Source organism: Pyxicephalus adspersus, chromosome 11 (assembly GCF_032062135.1).
Source record: "Pyxicephalus adspersus chromosome 11, UCB_Pads_2.0, whole genome shotgun sequence".
Classification (NCBI taxonomy): Eukaryota; Metazoa; Chordata; class Amphibia; order Anura; family Pyxicephalidae; genus Pyxicephalus; species Pyxicephalus adspersus.
The window spans coordinates 1914351-1929044 of record NC_092868.1 but is presented as its reverse complement, the minus strand read 5'-3'; positions in this window follow the sequence as shown (position 1 = coordinate 1929044).

The following is a 14694-nucleotide window of genomic DNA, read 5'->3' as shown; positions in this document are numbered from 1 at the left end:
TATAACATATTCATAATAAACATATTAGCTGTACACTACGGACAACCATTTATTAAATGGGCTGCAATATGTGTATTACTAAATGGCATAGCATAAAGCAGACAGTGATATCTGCTATGTGTAATACATGAGTCAATGAAAGTCCATAAAAAATAAATATGTATACAACTTTCTCATTTTTAAATACATAAAATAGACTTTAAAGGCATCTCATTATAAAATATTCATCACACTTCACACTAAAACATAACTTATTACATATGTAAAATGATTTTCAATCAACACATATTGTATACATGTGTATGTGTTGATGGTATCATAACTCATATTTACATATAAACATTACATTTACAAATTTTATAAACAATATATACATGTAAAAAATAAAAAAATGGTTTAATGTCTGTAGAATTATTCTAACATAAATGATATGGGAATAGTGGACTAACACAATTTATTTTTCTCTCTCTTATAGCAGAACAATCTGGATCCAGTACCTTTAGTCAACAACCGGACAAGACAAACCCACCGGAATTTGACATAAAACCAAAGAAGACCGATCACCAGGCTTCATCGACGAGTGACATCCCAGAGACATCTGAGGCATCTCAATGTGATTTATTGGCTCCAGCTGCCAGTGACTCAAACACTGAGAAAGTTTCATCAGCTTCAGACACCTCGGAGTCAAATCAGAGTGCCATCATGGTCACATCTTTGCTGAGCGATTCATTCCACTCAGTTGGTACCTCAGCCAAGCCGGATCCTGTCATAAGTGAGCCAAGTCTAGCGGCTCCAGTCACAAAATCAGATGAGCCAAGTCAGCAGGTTCAAATACAACCAGTCATCAGCCCTAAACAGAGTGAGCTACTTCCACCACCTTACTCTGGATCCACCAGCACCAGGAAGAAAAAGTCAAGCTCCCTGTCCATGGATAGCTTCATCTTCCATCGAATACTCGGACAAGGGGCATTTGGAAAGGTAAGTAAAAAAAGATGTTTTACCTAAGGAAATATGGGCAGTTCATGGCCAGGAGTGACCGCTCCTGGAGCCTTGCAGTATTGTATGTTATGATCATCACTAACCATCTTTCTTTTTTTTAGGTTGTTCTAGCAACTCATAAAGCCACTGGCCAGCAAGTGGCAATAAAGATCATCAATAAGAAAAGAGTGCTGCACATTTCCAACATGGTCTTTAAAGAGCGTACAGTAATGAGGAAAGCCAGTAGGAATCCTTTCATCGCTCAACTCCATGGCTCCTTCCAAACAGAGGTAAGTCTTCTCATCAATTTATATTTTTCACTTCTCTTACCCTTACTGCTCCCCACTAATGGTGTACATTGACTTTTTTAGGAGAAAAAATTGAAAATAGATTTCCTTCCTTTCCCTACTGGTTATCTTAGAACAAAGGAATTATTTCCTTTGGCTCCAGTAGATGAAAAGGGTAGAATATTTTTTTAATATTTCTGAAGGCCAACATCTGAAAAATGCTTTCTGGCTGTTTTTGGCCTTAAAGCTTTCGCTGGCTCAGAAGAAGCCTGCAATTGTGAATAAAAGGGAAAGTGAGGACTTCTGAGGTCCCTACATCTTTAAGGACTGTGACCCAGAAGATAAAAGGGTCAGTGGATCAGCCTAACAGTCAGGTGATTCTTTTAAAAAGAAACTAGCATAGGCAATCTATAAGGTTCTCCTGTGAGATGCTGCGGAGCTACCTCTGAGCACTCGAGCAACTTGTCCTAGAAAATGATAGTACATTTTCCAAATGTTAGAGAAATGTTCCCGCACTGTACTCCCCGGCCAATGTAGTAGTCTAAATAAGTTTCCCTTTTAAAAGAATTCTATAGCTAACACTTTATCTTTTGTTTTCACACAGAATCATCTTTTTTATGTGATGGAATATGTAAGTGGCAGTGATTTACTTGAGCTCATGATTAAAGAATCTCCATTATCTGACGACAAATTGAGGTAAGTCTCATAACTAACCAGACTGAAGACAAGTAAATTAATATTATTATTATTATTATGATCATTATTATTAATAATATTCATAATAATAATAATAAAGATGACCCAACCAGTGATTGAACCCAGTCAATTAATTCATCAATCTGCTAGTTTTAAAGCTATCAGTTCTCAGTTTTAGCTTTAACTTTGGTTGGACTTTGAAGATCCTAACTAACCATTTTTTTTTCTTCTCCAACAGAACAATTACAGCTGAACTCCTTTGTGGATTGCAATATCTTCATTCAAAGAATATTGTACACAGGTAGGTACTTTAATATTTAACACTGAAACACATGGGCAGAATTTTGTAAAATTTTACTGTTTAATTATTGTCTGACACAACATCCTAACTCTTAATTTCTTTACAGGGATTTAACGCTGGAAAACATTCTCCTGGACAGTGCTGGCCATGTGAGAATAGCTGACTTTGGCCTTGCAGAGACAAATGTAACATCATTCTTTAAAACAACAGGATTTGTTGGCACATTACAGTATATGGCCCCGGAGGTAAGTTGTGTTATTATTATTGTAGTGTTACACAAATCAACATTGGAAAGAGTAGTTCTGGTGGAATCTTTAAAGATCTACCAGACTATTCTATACAGGTTTAACTCCACCATTTCTTGTTCTAAACATTTACAATGTTCTAACCTTCTCTCTTATATTCCTTTAGGTGATTCTAGGCAAGAAATATGACACTACAGCAGATTATTTCTCCCTGGGAGAAATCATCTACTTTTTGGCATTCGGCAGACATCCATTCATACCTGTAGGGAAGTCAAATAATACTGAACTTTTGATAGTGGCACAGATTATTTGTTCTAAACCTGACTATCCTTGCAGCATGGACCCTGACCTACGGGACCTCTTAGAAAAGGTAAGAAATTTGATTTTTTTTATTTGTTTTTTAATAAAGTTATTTGCAGATTGTTTTCTGCAGATTGTTGCGGTAACAAGTTGTTTGATGCAATGCCATTCTTTCTCAATGGCACCCAACACATTTGCAGGGAGCATTGTGTAACATTCCAGTTTTATTGTGTTAGGAAAAAAAATGGCTCATGTCCTCTTTATATTCAGTTTTTGTGCATTTGCAGACCTCTGAATTTGAGAAAAGTTGCCTTAACCTGAGCCCTTTAATGGAATGCATAGAAATGGGTAAGTGTGATTGGGCACAAAAAGTTGTTTCTATTATCTACATATATTTATTATACTAACACAAATTTTTTTACTTTTCCTGTCTCATTGCAGCTGCTGGAAATTTCACCAAAGGTTCGTCAGAAGATGATCAAAAATTTAAGAAGTCATCCATTTTTTAGAGCCATTGACTGGGCTTCAATAGAAGCAACAGTGTCATGCCAGCTTCCCACATCACCACCATCAGAAACCATTGATGTGGCTACATTCATGACTATAGAAGATGGGGATTCGGACATGACATCAAAACAACAAAAGCTGTTCCGCCACTTTTCCTACGTGGGTGAACGTTTGAAGCCACCCAGAAGATAGGGACATCAACATGAAGCCGGCAAGTGGAAAATGTCAGCGGCAATGACAAAACACTAGGGGTGAGTAGATTTTCTAGGGATGAGTATTGCACTTGTCGTCAATATTCATTAATTCAACAACAGCTAAACCGGAATTCTGCAAAACTCATCCCTACATAAACACAAATACCGGACGTTCACAAGGGGGAAATCCGTGAAACAGAACAGGTAATAGAGAAATCTTTAGATACAGTGGGGTGTAAAACCATCGGACGAGACATAAATATCTCTGATACTTAATAATTAATACTTAATAGGAATAATAAGTGGTAGAAAGGCGATAATGTCTCGTGTCCCAGCGCGTTTTGCCAAACGGATTTCTCAGGGGATATGCGAGATGCATTAGTCGACTGTACACAGAAAAATAATGACATATAGAACAAGGAAATAACATTTTCACATATATTTAAAATTAAATGAACAATAGAATACTGGTATCTGTTACATGTGAAGATAATAATAACTTGTATGTATAAAGCACCAATATATAATGCAGCGCTTTACAGAGGCCATAGTCATGGTACTAACTGTCCCTCAAAGACGCTCACAATCTAATTTCCCCACCATTGTCATTTTCATAGGTTAAGGACCATTTTGTTTGAGGAAAGCTAATTAACCTATCTGTATGGTTTTAGAATGTGGGAGGAAACAGGAGTACCCAGGGAAAACCCACACAGACACAGGGGGAATGTGCAAACTCCATGCAGAGAGTGTCCTGGCCGGGATACAAACCTGGGACCCAGCACTGCAGAATGCTCATCTCAACCATGCTGCACCAGTATAATTAAATTCCGGGTTAAAATTTGCATCCTGGATGGATCCTGGATTCAGGGTTTAAGTAGGAAGAAAACATTTAAAGACATGCCAGCATTTGGTACATACATAGAAGTGTCATCAAGACGATAGGCAGCCCTACTGACAAAAAGAAAAGAGATAGTAAGCTGACAAAATGAATTTCCATTGTGGAGCAAGATAAAATTCACATAATATTGAAATTTAAAGTTGTATGGCCATTAAAGAAGACATTTAAAACATGTTGGAGTTTGCTACTCACATCCACGTTTCCTAGGACTAGTTTAGGCATTGTGTCCATTAGAAATCTGTCATAATAGAAACATGCAGGTCATTTGAAAGGTTTGACCTATTGACTCAGGATCCTGTATGCAGGAATAATGACAAGTTTCAGGTCAATGACTTTTCCAGAATTAAAGCTTGACACAGTCAGGAAACTTGCATTTTCAAAGCAAGGTCAACATGGAAACTTAATTATAACTGAATTTTCCTTTAGGTTTATGAGTTTAAATAAATTCTCTAAACTTTTGATATACTTTCCTTTGCCCCCTCCTCTGGTATTTTTTCTGCCATGTAATTCTAATTTTCGGTATAAGTATTTATCATTTCCTTAAGAATGACACAGAGCCGCTGTCTGAATATAATAATTGTTATGCAGATAGCACAGTCGGTGGAGTTGTAGCCCCAGGCAACAGAAAGAAACAACTAAACATTAAACATAAGGGAGAAGAAAAGCAAACTGTCCTTTAAAAGATTAGACAAAGTTTTAAGAAAGCGGAAAAGGAAAAAAAATATTTAGAAGTCAGGGAAAAAAAACAAAAGCAAGTATGGGCTCCTTAGGTCAAAAGACAATTTAAAGGTGGACTTTGTCCAAACCGGAGAAAAGGTCTACTTGTGGTCTGCTGTAGGCATTAAAAGGAATTATAAGGAATAGTAATGTACCACAAGGTGTCTGCAATAAATGCAAATTGCTAATTTTCCCCATATGTGCATGGTTCACATCAAGAAATTATGTAAGTCCAATTTGAACCAGTAAAGTCTATACAACCTGGCCATACAAGAAAAAAAGGATGCAAAAGTCATACAAGTAATGGGGATGCAATTCCAGTTTTTAACCACGTTAATACTATGTACAAGGAGGGCAAGTGAACCTGAAAATGAACACCAAATGATAAGTGTCCTAATGCAAGCAATAATGCACCTGAACGTAACTGCAATCCTTTATTGACACTTACCCCACAATGCTTAAAGCAGACCTCACCGCATTAGCTACACAGTAAAGATCAAAGGAGAAACCCACAGCCCCCTGGGATACATACACTTCCATATCCCAGGAGGCTGTGGGCTGTTTCCTCTGCGCATGCCTGATTTTGGGCATGAGCAGAAGGAGCTTTCCTAGAATGGAAAAAAAAAAGTGCTGATCTCTTGCATAAGAACAGAGTTGGCAATTTTTTTTACATTTTCAGGAAAACACTCTGCAGGTGCAAAACTGGGTGACATGAGCAGATGTTAGAAAAAGAAGAAAGCCAAGATGGCGCGGGGCCTAAAGGTGATTGCAGAAGGATGGAGGACGCTTTTCAAGGTGTGATTTTTGTATTTTAAGGTTTCAAATTACCTTATTCTACATGTTGCTCAAGCACATTAGAAAAAATCCAATTCTAAAACTACATGGCAAAATAATTAGTAGAGACAAACATTTTAGCAGCTGAAATTATAAACAAATTCTACATTTGCTGCTTCCTATTATCTAATGTTTATCCTGTTGGCCTGTTAGTGTAAAGGTTGCCCCACTGACCAGGAAAATTAAATACAACACCTATACCAACTGCAAAAGTCGATATTTGCATATAAATTATGCTACAGATAGTTAGACAGTTAGATGCGGTTTATTGGGATTTTTTATTTCCCTTCTCAGTCTGAAATACCAGGTTTGTGACAGGTGTACTTAAAAGTCCTGTCAATAGATACACAATGGTGTAGACAACCACTGTATTCCTATTCCTTCTCTAAAAATTAGTCAAATGGATTACCTTTACCCCCAGACAATATTTTTTTTTTAATTTGATAATGAAAGTATGCAGAAAAGGAAGGCTGAAGGTTTTACTTGTTCTGTATCGGGATGTTGCAGTGAAGCACCTGCAGACTCATAGCTGCTTTTTAGATGGGAAGGTGAAGCTACAAAGTCACAAGAGGCTGAACTGACAGATATAAAAATGATATGAGAATCAGGTAGAAAGAAATTCTGCAAGATGGAAAAAAGCATTGTAGAGAAACGCTGCGTGAAAACATTTTCCAAACCTGAATCACATCTTGCATTGTGCAGCAGTGGTATTCAGCATCCATCATGTAAGCAGAATGAAAGTGGAAGATTATCTGCAGCAGCTGTTCACATTACCTTGCAGATCTGATATGGTTAGTGGTGTATGAAATAATTAGGCCAGATGTTTTAAAACACCAGCGTCTTGTGATGAATAAACCTTTCATAAAACACATCACTGGCTGCAATTTAGACTTTATTTCTAAGTATTGAAAATCTAGGATTTATGCCAACTCAAAATTAGCATTATTCAGATTTTTACAAAATATAATGGGGGTGTTAGATTATCTAAGAGGTGTTAATGCTCAACAAACTTCCAAACATTCATAGGTAATGTTAGGAGATGATTATCTGGCCTACATTCTCGTGCAGTAAGCCACCGCAGTTCATCGTGCCTATTTATTCCCTCTGATGGCATCACCTGCAATGCAATTAGCTCTCTGCAGCTTGCAGCATCCTCGGTTTCCCTTTCGCTGTGAATGGTCTCTAGGCATCCCCGGCTCTGTGTACAGCTAAAGTGGATTTTAGAGTATGTGCTGCAGCCAATGAGTGCATTAGTTCCTAGCCATATTCTTGCCCTGCCATTGGCTTTTGGTGCTTGTTAGCTCTCAGTCACTAGTTGCCCGTTGTAGCATTTAGACTGTCTAACCTGCTGGTGGTGTGATATTTTATAGAATTACCCGATGTCAACTCGGCTTGTTTTCTGGACCTGCGAATGTTTGCTGCCTGGATCAATCATGGCTTGTGACCCCAACTCTACATGTTTTAACCCTTGGATACCACGTTTGGCAGGCTGATACCTGTATATGATCCTGGGCTCTGTTTTCTGGACTTTCCTTTGCTGGACTCCCCTATGCTGCATATCTCTGGAACACCTCATTACTAACCCTGAAATGTCTGACACCCCATTGAGTTCCCTGTCCTGCTATGTAAGTGCCTGGTCCTCCATCAATCCCCCCCAGACACCATCCTTTGGGCACCAAAGTCCCGGGGAGAAACCATTAACCACAGTTAGCCTTCCAAGGTTGAGCGGGGGCTTGCGTGAAGAGTGCAGATTTAGGTTGGGGGATTGGCGCCTGGTGAGCTCTGGTGCTGCACCAAGGCCTTACAGGTGCATTCTGCTTTCCTGTTAACAGATTCTTACAACTGTTCTCTATCTACTTCTTTTGAATTCAAGTGCCACCATCTGGGAAATGTAGTTTGGCATCTATTGTATTCCTACTTTGATTGTCTTATGTTCACACATGGTTGACTCACCCAGCATCAGAATACAAAGATGAGAGGAAAAGACCTTTGTACAACTGATAATAGTTCTGACTTTGCTTCTACAAACTATAAATACTCATTTTTAAGCCTAAGTACTAATAAGTGGATATGAAGGACATAGAATCAATTTCATATAGAATGAACATTTGTAGTTTCTGTGGCTTCCTCACATTTGTTATATAAAGAAAACAAACAGGCTATCTTTATATAAATTTATAGAGTTTGTAAGGCTGGGTTCACACCCAAGCAGCTGCAATATGTTGGATGAGATTCACCTAAACCCCATACACTCGCCATCTGTTTATCAAAATTAGATTTTAAGTAACAGTTTCCAGAAATATTAGGGAACCCTCAATGGTGTCAAAGATTAATAGTTGAAAGTATTCTATTAAATGTCTTGTTATAGAAACAAACCTCTTACCATTCATTTGTACAAAAAAAATGGCTACCTTTTATTAGAATACAGTTAGTTATAATTAATTTGTAAGACTTTAATATGTGTAAAACTGAGGTCATCGTGTCACTGTTAATTGTCAATTAATTCCAATTACATTGTCTGTAATACCAGCATGCATTGTAAACCACCATTGGGTTTATATTGGGCCCCTAATTATAATCTACTCACAAGTACACGTGATGATGGCGTGTTGGGGAGCATGGAACATTAAACTGTTGAAAGTAGAATCAAACTAACATTAAAACACAAAAGGATTTTGTGTCTATATTATCATATAAAAAGTAATAAACAGACAATACTGCAAAGTTCTAACTAAAACCAAATTCTTTATTTATTGAAAATAACCTGACAGCAGGCGAACAGCTAATACTTGTTACTCCCTGCTACTACTTGCTAATACAGTGTTCTCCCTGACCCCTTTTAGCTGGGTGCACCGCTCAGCACTTTTCAGAAACCACCCGGCTGTTTTTGGGTAGTTACTGATAGTTACTGATGAGTTGGGTCACAATACAGGGGCTACCACCCACCAACAATTTGTTCTTACCCGGCTTAAAAAAATGTCTGGGTTGAACACTGCTTAGTGATCTTCCCAGGTTTTTTAGCCACCCAGTACTTTTCAGTAACCACCGGGCTGTTTTTGGGTTTTGGGAAAAGTGTGGTCTCAATACAGAAGCTGCCACTGGCCTACAGCTTCTTTCCACCCAGCTTTAAAAAATTCCGGGGGGGGGGGAATACTGCATACTTGTTACAAACAAAGCTCATTTCTATTCCAGAGTTCCAGAGTTGTGTACATCTCTGCTTGATGAGTTCTGCAACAGAATTAGTGCTACTTACCGTAGACAGGCAATGGTATCCTTCAGATGTGTTTTGTAAAAGCAATAGCATTTTCCAAAAACACAGTCTCATCATCAAAAGGAATGCAGAAAATGACGAGAAGTTACTACCATGCATACACACAGGATATGGAAACAGAATGTGTTAGCTGCACATGGTCAGGCACTTGGTAATGCCTCATGGATAAAGCAGGCATGGTTATCGAGTAAAAAAAACATGATTCTTACATAAGCCCAATCATGATTTCATATGCAGAACAGCTTCCATTCCTTTCTTATCAATAGTTCCATGGTTGTTGTCTAAGGCCAAGGCTCTTTGGCTCACCGTTTCCCAGAACCCTTCACCCATATACACTGGAATATGAAAAATTTGTTAATGCCTATGTCCAGGCAAAGTATAGGAGCTGGAGACATTTTAGCACTTGTTATTATTTTTGTTTTATTATTATTATTTATGCTGGGGCAACAAGCTTGCTGGGATAAGTGGAAAGGAGCTTTGCTCGCCGCAACCTGACCTACAGGTGTTTTCAAGACACTTCATATTTATTATTTCGGAACACATGCAAAATTTGGTGCATATTACCAACTTATTAACAGATTTTTTTTCTAATATGATTATAAAAATGGCATGATGTATGATCTACCAACAAAAATAAGACAGGAATATCAGAATTTGAGTACAGGAAAATATTAGGATGAAAGCAACAAACACAAAAAAATGATTAATTGATGGTCGGAGAGAAAAGAATGTCTTATCTGAGCGTCTTCTTGCTAAGCATATGTTTTCAAGACTGAATACATCTTTGAATAAAGCACAATGATAGATTGTCTCCGATTATTTTCCCTGCTTTATAGAGGACACACAGCTACAGCAGCTGGTAAAAAATACTTATTACAAATCTAATCTATTATTTCACTTTACAGCATTTCAAGATGTTGCTATTGTAATGGCCATGTAGATATGGAGGAAAATATTTCACAAGCCCTAAAGCAATATTTAGGAGAATGCAGCCTATCCTTTCACTGGAAACCAAAAGGGTAACTGGGAACGAAGCCTGTACAATGTAATGTACAGCGCTGCGTAATATGTTGGTGCTATATAAATACTGTTTATTATTATTAATAATAATAATAATACAATTAACAGATACAACGGTCCAAGTATTCATCAGAGGATAGTGTTCCTACTAAGAATATGAACTGTTCATTGACATCACTTAAAGACCAGCACAGGGACATCAATGAAAATGCTGCCTATCCATCCAGTGTCATTATTAATAATGAGCCATATCTATTTACTAGAAGCTGCCAATTTCACTATAAATTTGGCCTATTCATTCAATACAGACAAGAAGGGTATAGAAGGGTAACTACCACATCTAGCAGTCCACCGGTGTCCTTCAAGCAATCACCAGGGGATCACTGTTTGCTTGCAGCTTTTGAAGAGACCCGAGAGATTTGTAGTTTAAAAGATTGCCATCACCCGAATCTGAGAACTACAAGATCTCTTCCAGCCATCTACTTTCTCTGCATTTTATTTTCTCTTTCATTCTCTGATAAGAATTACTTTTTAAAATTTGATTGTCATAATGATGTTCTCTGTGCTGGAATTTCATGGAAATCAGGAGCTAATCAAATATTATTTGAAAGTGTGTTTAACATTCAGTGCGGTTACAAAGATGTGAAAAGTACAACATTTTCCCAGCTAACAGAACACCATGATGAGCAGAAACTTTTCTACAGAAAAAAATCTACCAGCAATTGGTAAAAGACAGTGACAGCTAATCTCATGTAATACTTTCTAGGTTTATCCTTTAGGGATCTTGTAAAGAAAGAACAATCTTGCCTCAAAACGTATCACTTGGGTGTTTCAGAAACATTTTGTGAAAAATGGCAGACATTGGACCCAAAGACAGGACAATGAGGAAGGTTAAAGAGGAACTAAAGGCAGGTCATTACTAAAGTAAGAGACAAGCAATGTCCCTTCTACAATAACCCCTATTACCTGCTTAATCCCTCTGGGTATCTGTGAAAAGACCTGAGCTGTGCAATCCTGGCTTCCCCTGTGCATGCCGGGAATAAATAAACCTGAACAGGAGTTAGGTCATTCCAACCAGGCCCATATAGATAGTCAAAGATTGTTTCCAGAGAGAAGGAAGAAGATGGCAACACTCTGAAAAGAGAACAGAGTGGATTTAGTTCCACTCTCAAATAGCAAAAGATGTTGTGTAGGTTGTGGTGCAAAAGAGTATTTTTCATACCCTAAATCTGAGCCCATTTTGGCAAGAATTTTTTAACTTGCTGCTAATGCGTTTCCAAATCTCCATCCAGGACTATTATCTGATCAACAAAATAAGATACATATCTTATTCTGGTCAGAAAAGCAACCATAGCCAAGGTTTGGGAAAAGAATAAACAAGAAGTAATGAAAGTAATAATGGATTTTTAATCAATGAGGATTTGTCCATTTGTCCAGCATCATCAATAATTCTCATTATAAACAAAACCACCCTTCCTGCCTTTACCAATCTAATTTTCACTACCGATCATTAGGGAGACTTCATTTTATGCTTTAAAACCCTTGGAAATTATTCCCACCAGCACAACCACCGATTCATTTTCTGCCCCCTCTTCCACTTAGCTCACCTTCCTCATATCTATTCCTCTTCTAACCTTTACTTATTATGTTCTTGCACTATGAGTGAGAGAATTTACATGGCTAAGACACCATAAACCACTTCTCTCAAGTTGTGACCCGATGCAATTTGTTGCTGCTTTATATTTTGAGTACTTGGGTGTCATATAACCATTTTCATGCATTGCTGTTAAAGCTGCATACACACTTCCAATAATTATCGTTGGAAACAAATGACGAACAACCGAACGGCTCAAAATCGTTCACAAAAAAGGTGACCAACGCCGCTGAGGAACGAGGATTGTCGTTGGAAATGAACAACCGTCACGGCGACTCTGATTGGCCGATGATCGTTCACTATCTATCGTGTGTACCGTCGTTCAGTGATCGTGCATGTTTCTGCAATACACTTTCTCCTTTACATGTCTCTCCCTGCATCGTTCAAATGATTGTATCTAGCGTGTGGACACTATTAGTTAATTGGATGGTATTTGAACGATCGTATTGTTAGAGCATGTACAGAATTCTGCACAATACGATCGTTCAAATATAATCGTGCATATTCGTTGATCGGTCGTAATTGTTTGTTTTCTAACAATAATTATTGGAATTGTGTACCTAGCTTAATTCTTCTATAAACAAAAAAACATGAACAGAAAAGAAATAGGACCTACGTTCAACCCCTTTCTCATGTTGTAGCTGAGCACATCAGAACCATGGAAAAAGTTGCTACAAATTGCTACGCCTGATCTGCTCTGTATATCTGCATGATGTAACAGAAGCGGTGAGGTAGCAGGACTCATTTTAAATTGGATGTGAACCCTAATAATTAGATAAGAAGTTTGCTTTTTGCCATCTTTTTCTTGGAGATGTTATCCAGTTTGCAGCATTTTTTCATTCCTTGTTACATTTCAGTTCTGCTGATCACCTGCACTCCCTTCCTGTCTATATGCATTCCAGCGATGGGTTCCTCATGATGTTGCAGCATTTTATCATTTTACAGCTATCTCTTGCATTTTTTGTGGAAGCAGAGCTGCTCTTTATACTCTGCTCTCTTTCACTTGCACAGTCTACCAGCAAACTATTAATACTAAATTCTCCACTAGCTGCAGCTATTTCGGCCTCCGGGACCATTGGAAGTTTAATGCTAGTGCTAGTGTTAGCACTCGTGCAGCTTTCTTCCACACTATAAGCTGTTAATGCGCTTTCTTTAAGCTGGATGTAATTATCAGAATGTATTTGAGAAGAGATAGTCATGGAGCTAGAAAACCAAAAGGGGATTTTTAGCCAGTAGCAACCGGTTATATTAAAACTGCAGATTTCTACAAAAAAGTAAGAATTTGATTGGGATGAGTAACATTCTTACCTGGCATAGAATAATAAATACACAAAATGACTATAGGTAATAGAAAAAAACATTTATTACCAATGTTTCATTCTGTGTATTATTCTACAAACAATTGTTTAGCTGGTGAACGGGCGGAACTTTTACACAAATGCCAAGATTTGCATATCATTTCGGTGTTCTGACTTCTACTGAAAGTAACTTTTGTTTGTGTATGATTTTGATTTGAATTGGTCAGAATTATGATATTTTACGTGAGTATAACATCTAAAAAAGAATTGGGCAACTCTTTTACCATTTTAGCTTTTGTCAATCCTATAGAGAAATACACACAGTTCTATTAGACAGGATGATGACCTGACTTTTCTCTACTGAAGTAACACAGTCAGGACAATTCCCTATTCCATTTATGAGATAAAACATACAGGAGTGAGTTACCTATGTCACTCAATGGCCCTGATTTATGAAAGCTCTCCAAGGCTAGAGAGAATACACGTTCATCAGTGAAGCTGGGTGATCCTGGGTGATCTGGTACAGGATTCAAAACTTTTGCTAGCAAATAGCAAATGATTTTTAAAAATCCACTCCATGTTTTCAAGATCACCCAGCTTCACTTCTGAAAGTGTATTCTCTCCAGCCTTAGAGAGCTTTCACAAATCAGGCCTATTGAGTCAAAATGTTACTCTGAAGCTTATATGCACTGAAGCTTATCAAACTTGAGAGCTGCCTCTCCCAGACAAATTGCTGCAGTGCGCAGGATTAAAAGTCCCAAAAAAGTTGCTAGCACCTAGTTTAATTTACAATACACACAGCGAATATATAGGTGCACTTTGTTTTCCTATTTTCCATATCTGCCTGGAGTTAAGCTGTAAGTCTGAAGGCCACAGAAGGAGCAACAAAGAGCGAGAGAGAGAGAGAGGTGCACGACCCATGTGTCTTTCCTGTGTCCTCTGTATCTCTAGCTAGCAGGCATCACCGTTCAGGATATCAAACCAGAAGAGACTCATTGCCAATGCCGGGCACACAGCCTCTGTGATTCAGACATACGATACTGAAGCGGAGACGAAAAGCAGATGTCAGATGACAGCTAAAATGTGTTCAAATGGCGACTGGCATTTATTTAGAGAGATCCCTTTCTCTGCAGTCTTAAGAGATTACCCAACGGAAAGATAACAGTGTGACAGAAACAAACTTTTCTGGGTTGTGCACTATTTTACCCAAGATGATCTCACGGCAGGCTGACACCAAGTCTACACCATACAAAGCAGATGTTTATGGTAGAAAGTTTATCATCGGAAAGACTCTTATTTATGAGTGTTGTGCACGGTACACAGAGCAATGTAAGACACTGTGATAACGCCATACAAATTGTTCTCTTTCAGGCAGGTGATATCCAATAACACGGGTTCGGTCATCAACCTTCATAAGTCTTTCAAAGTTTACAACAGGACTGCATGGAGGCATTGCCCTATTGACCAAGTTTCATTTAAAAAAGAGCTAGCACC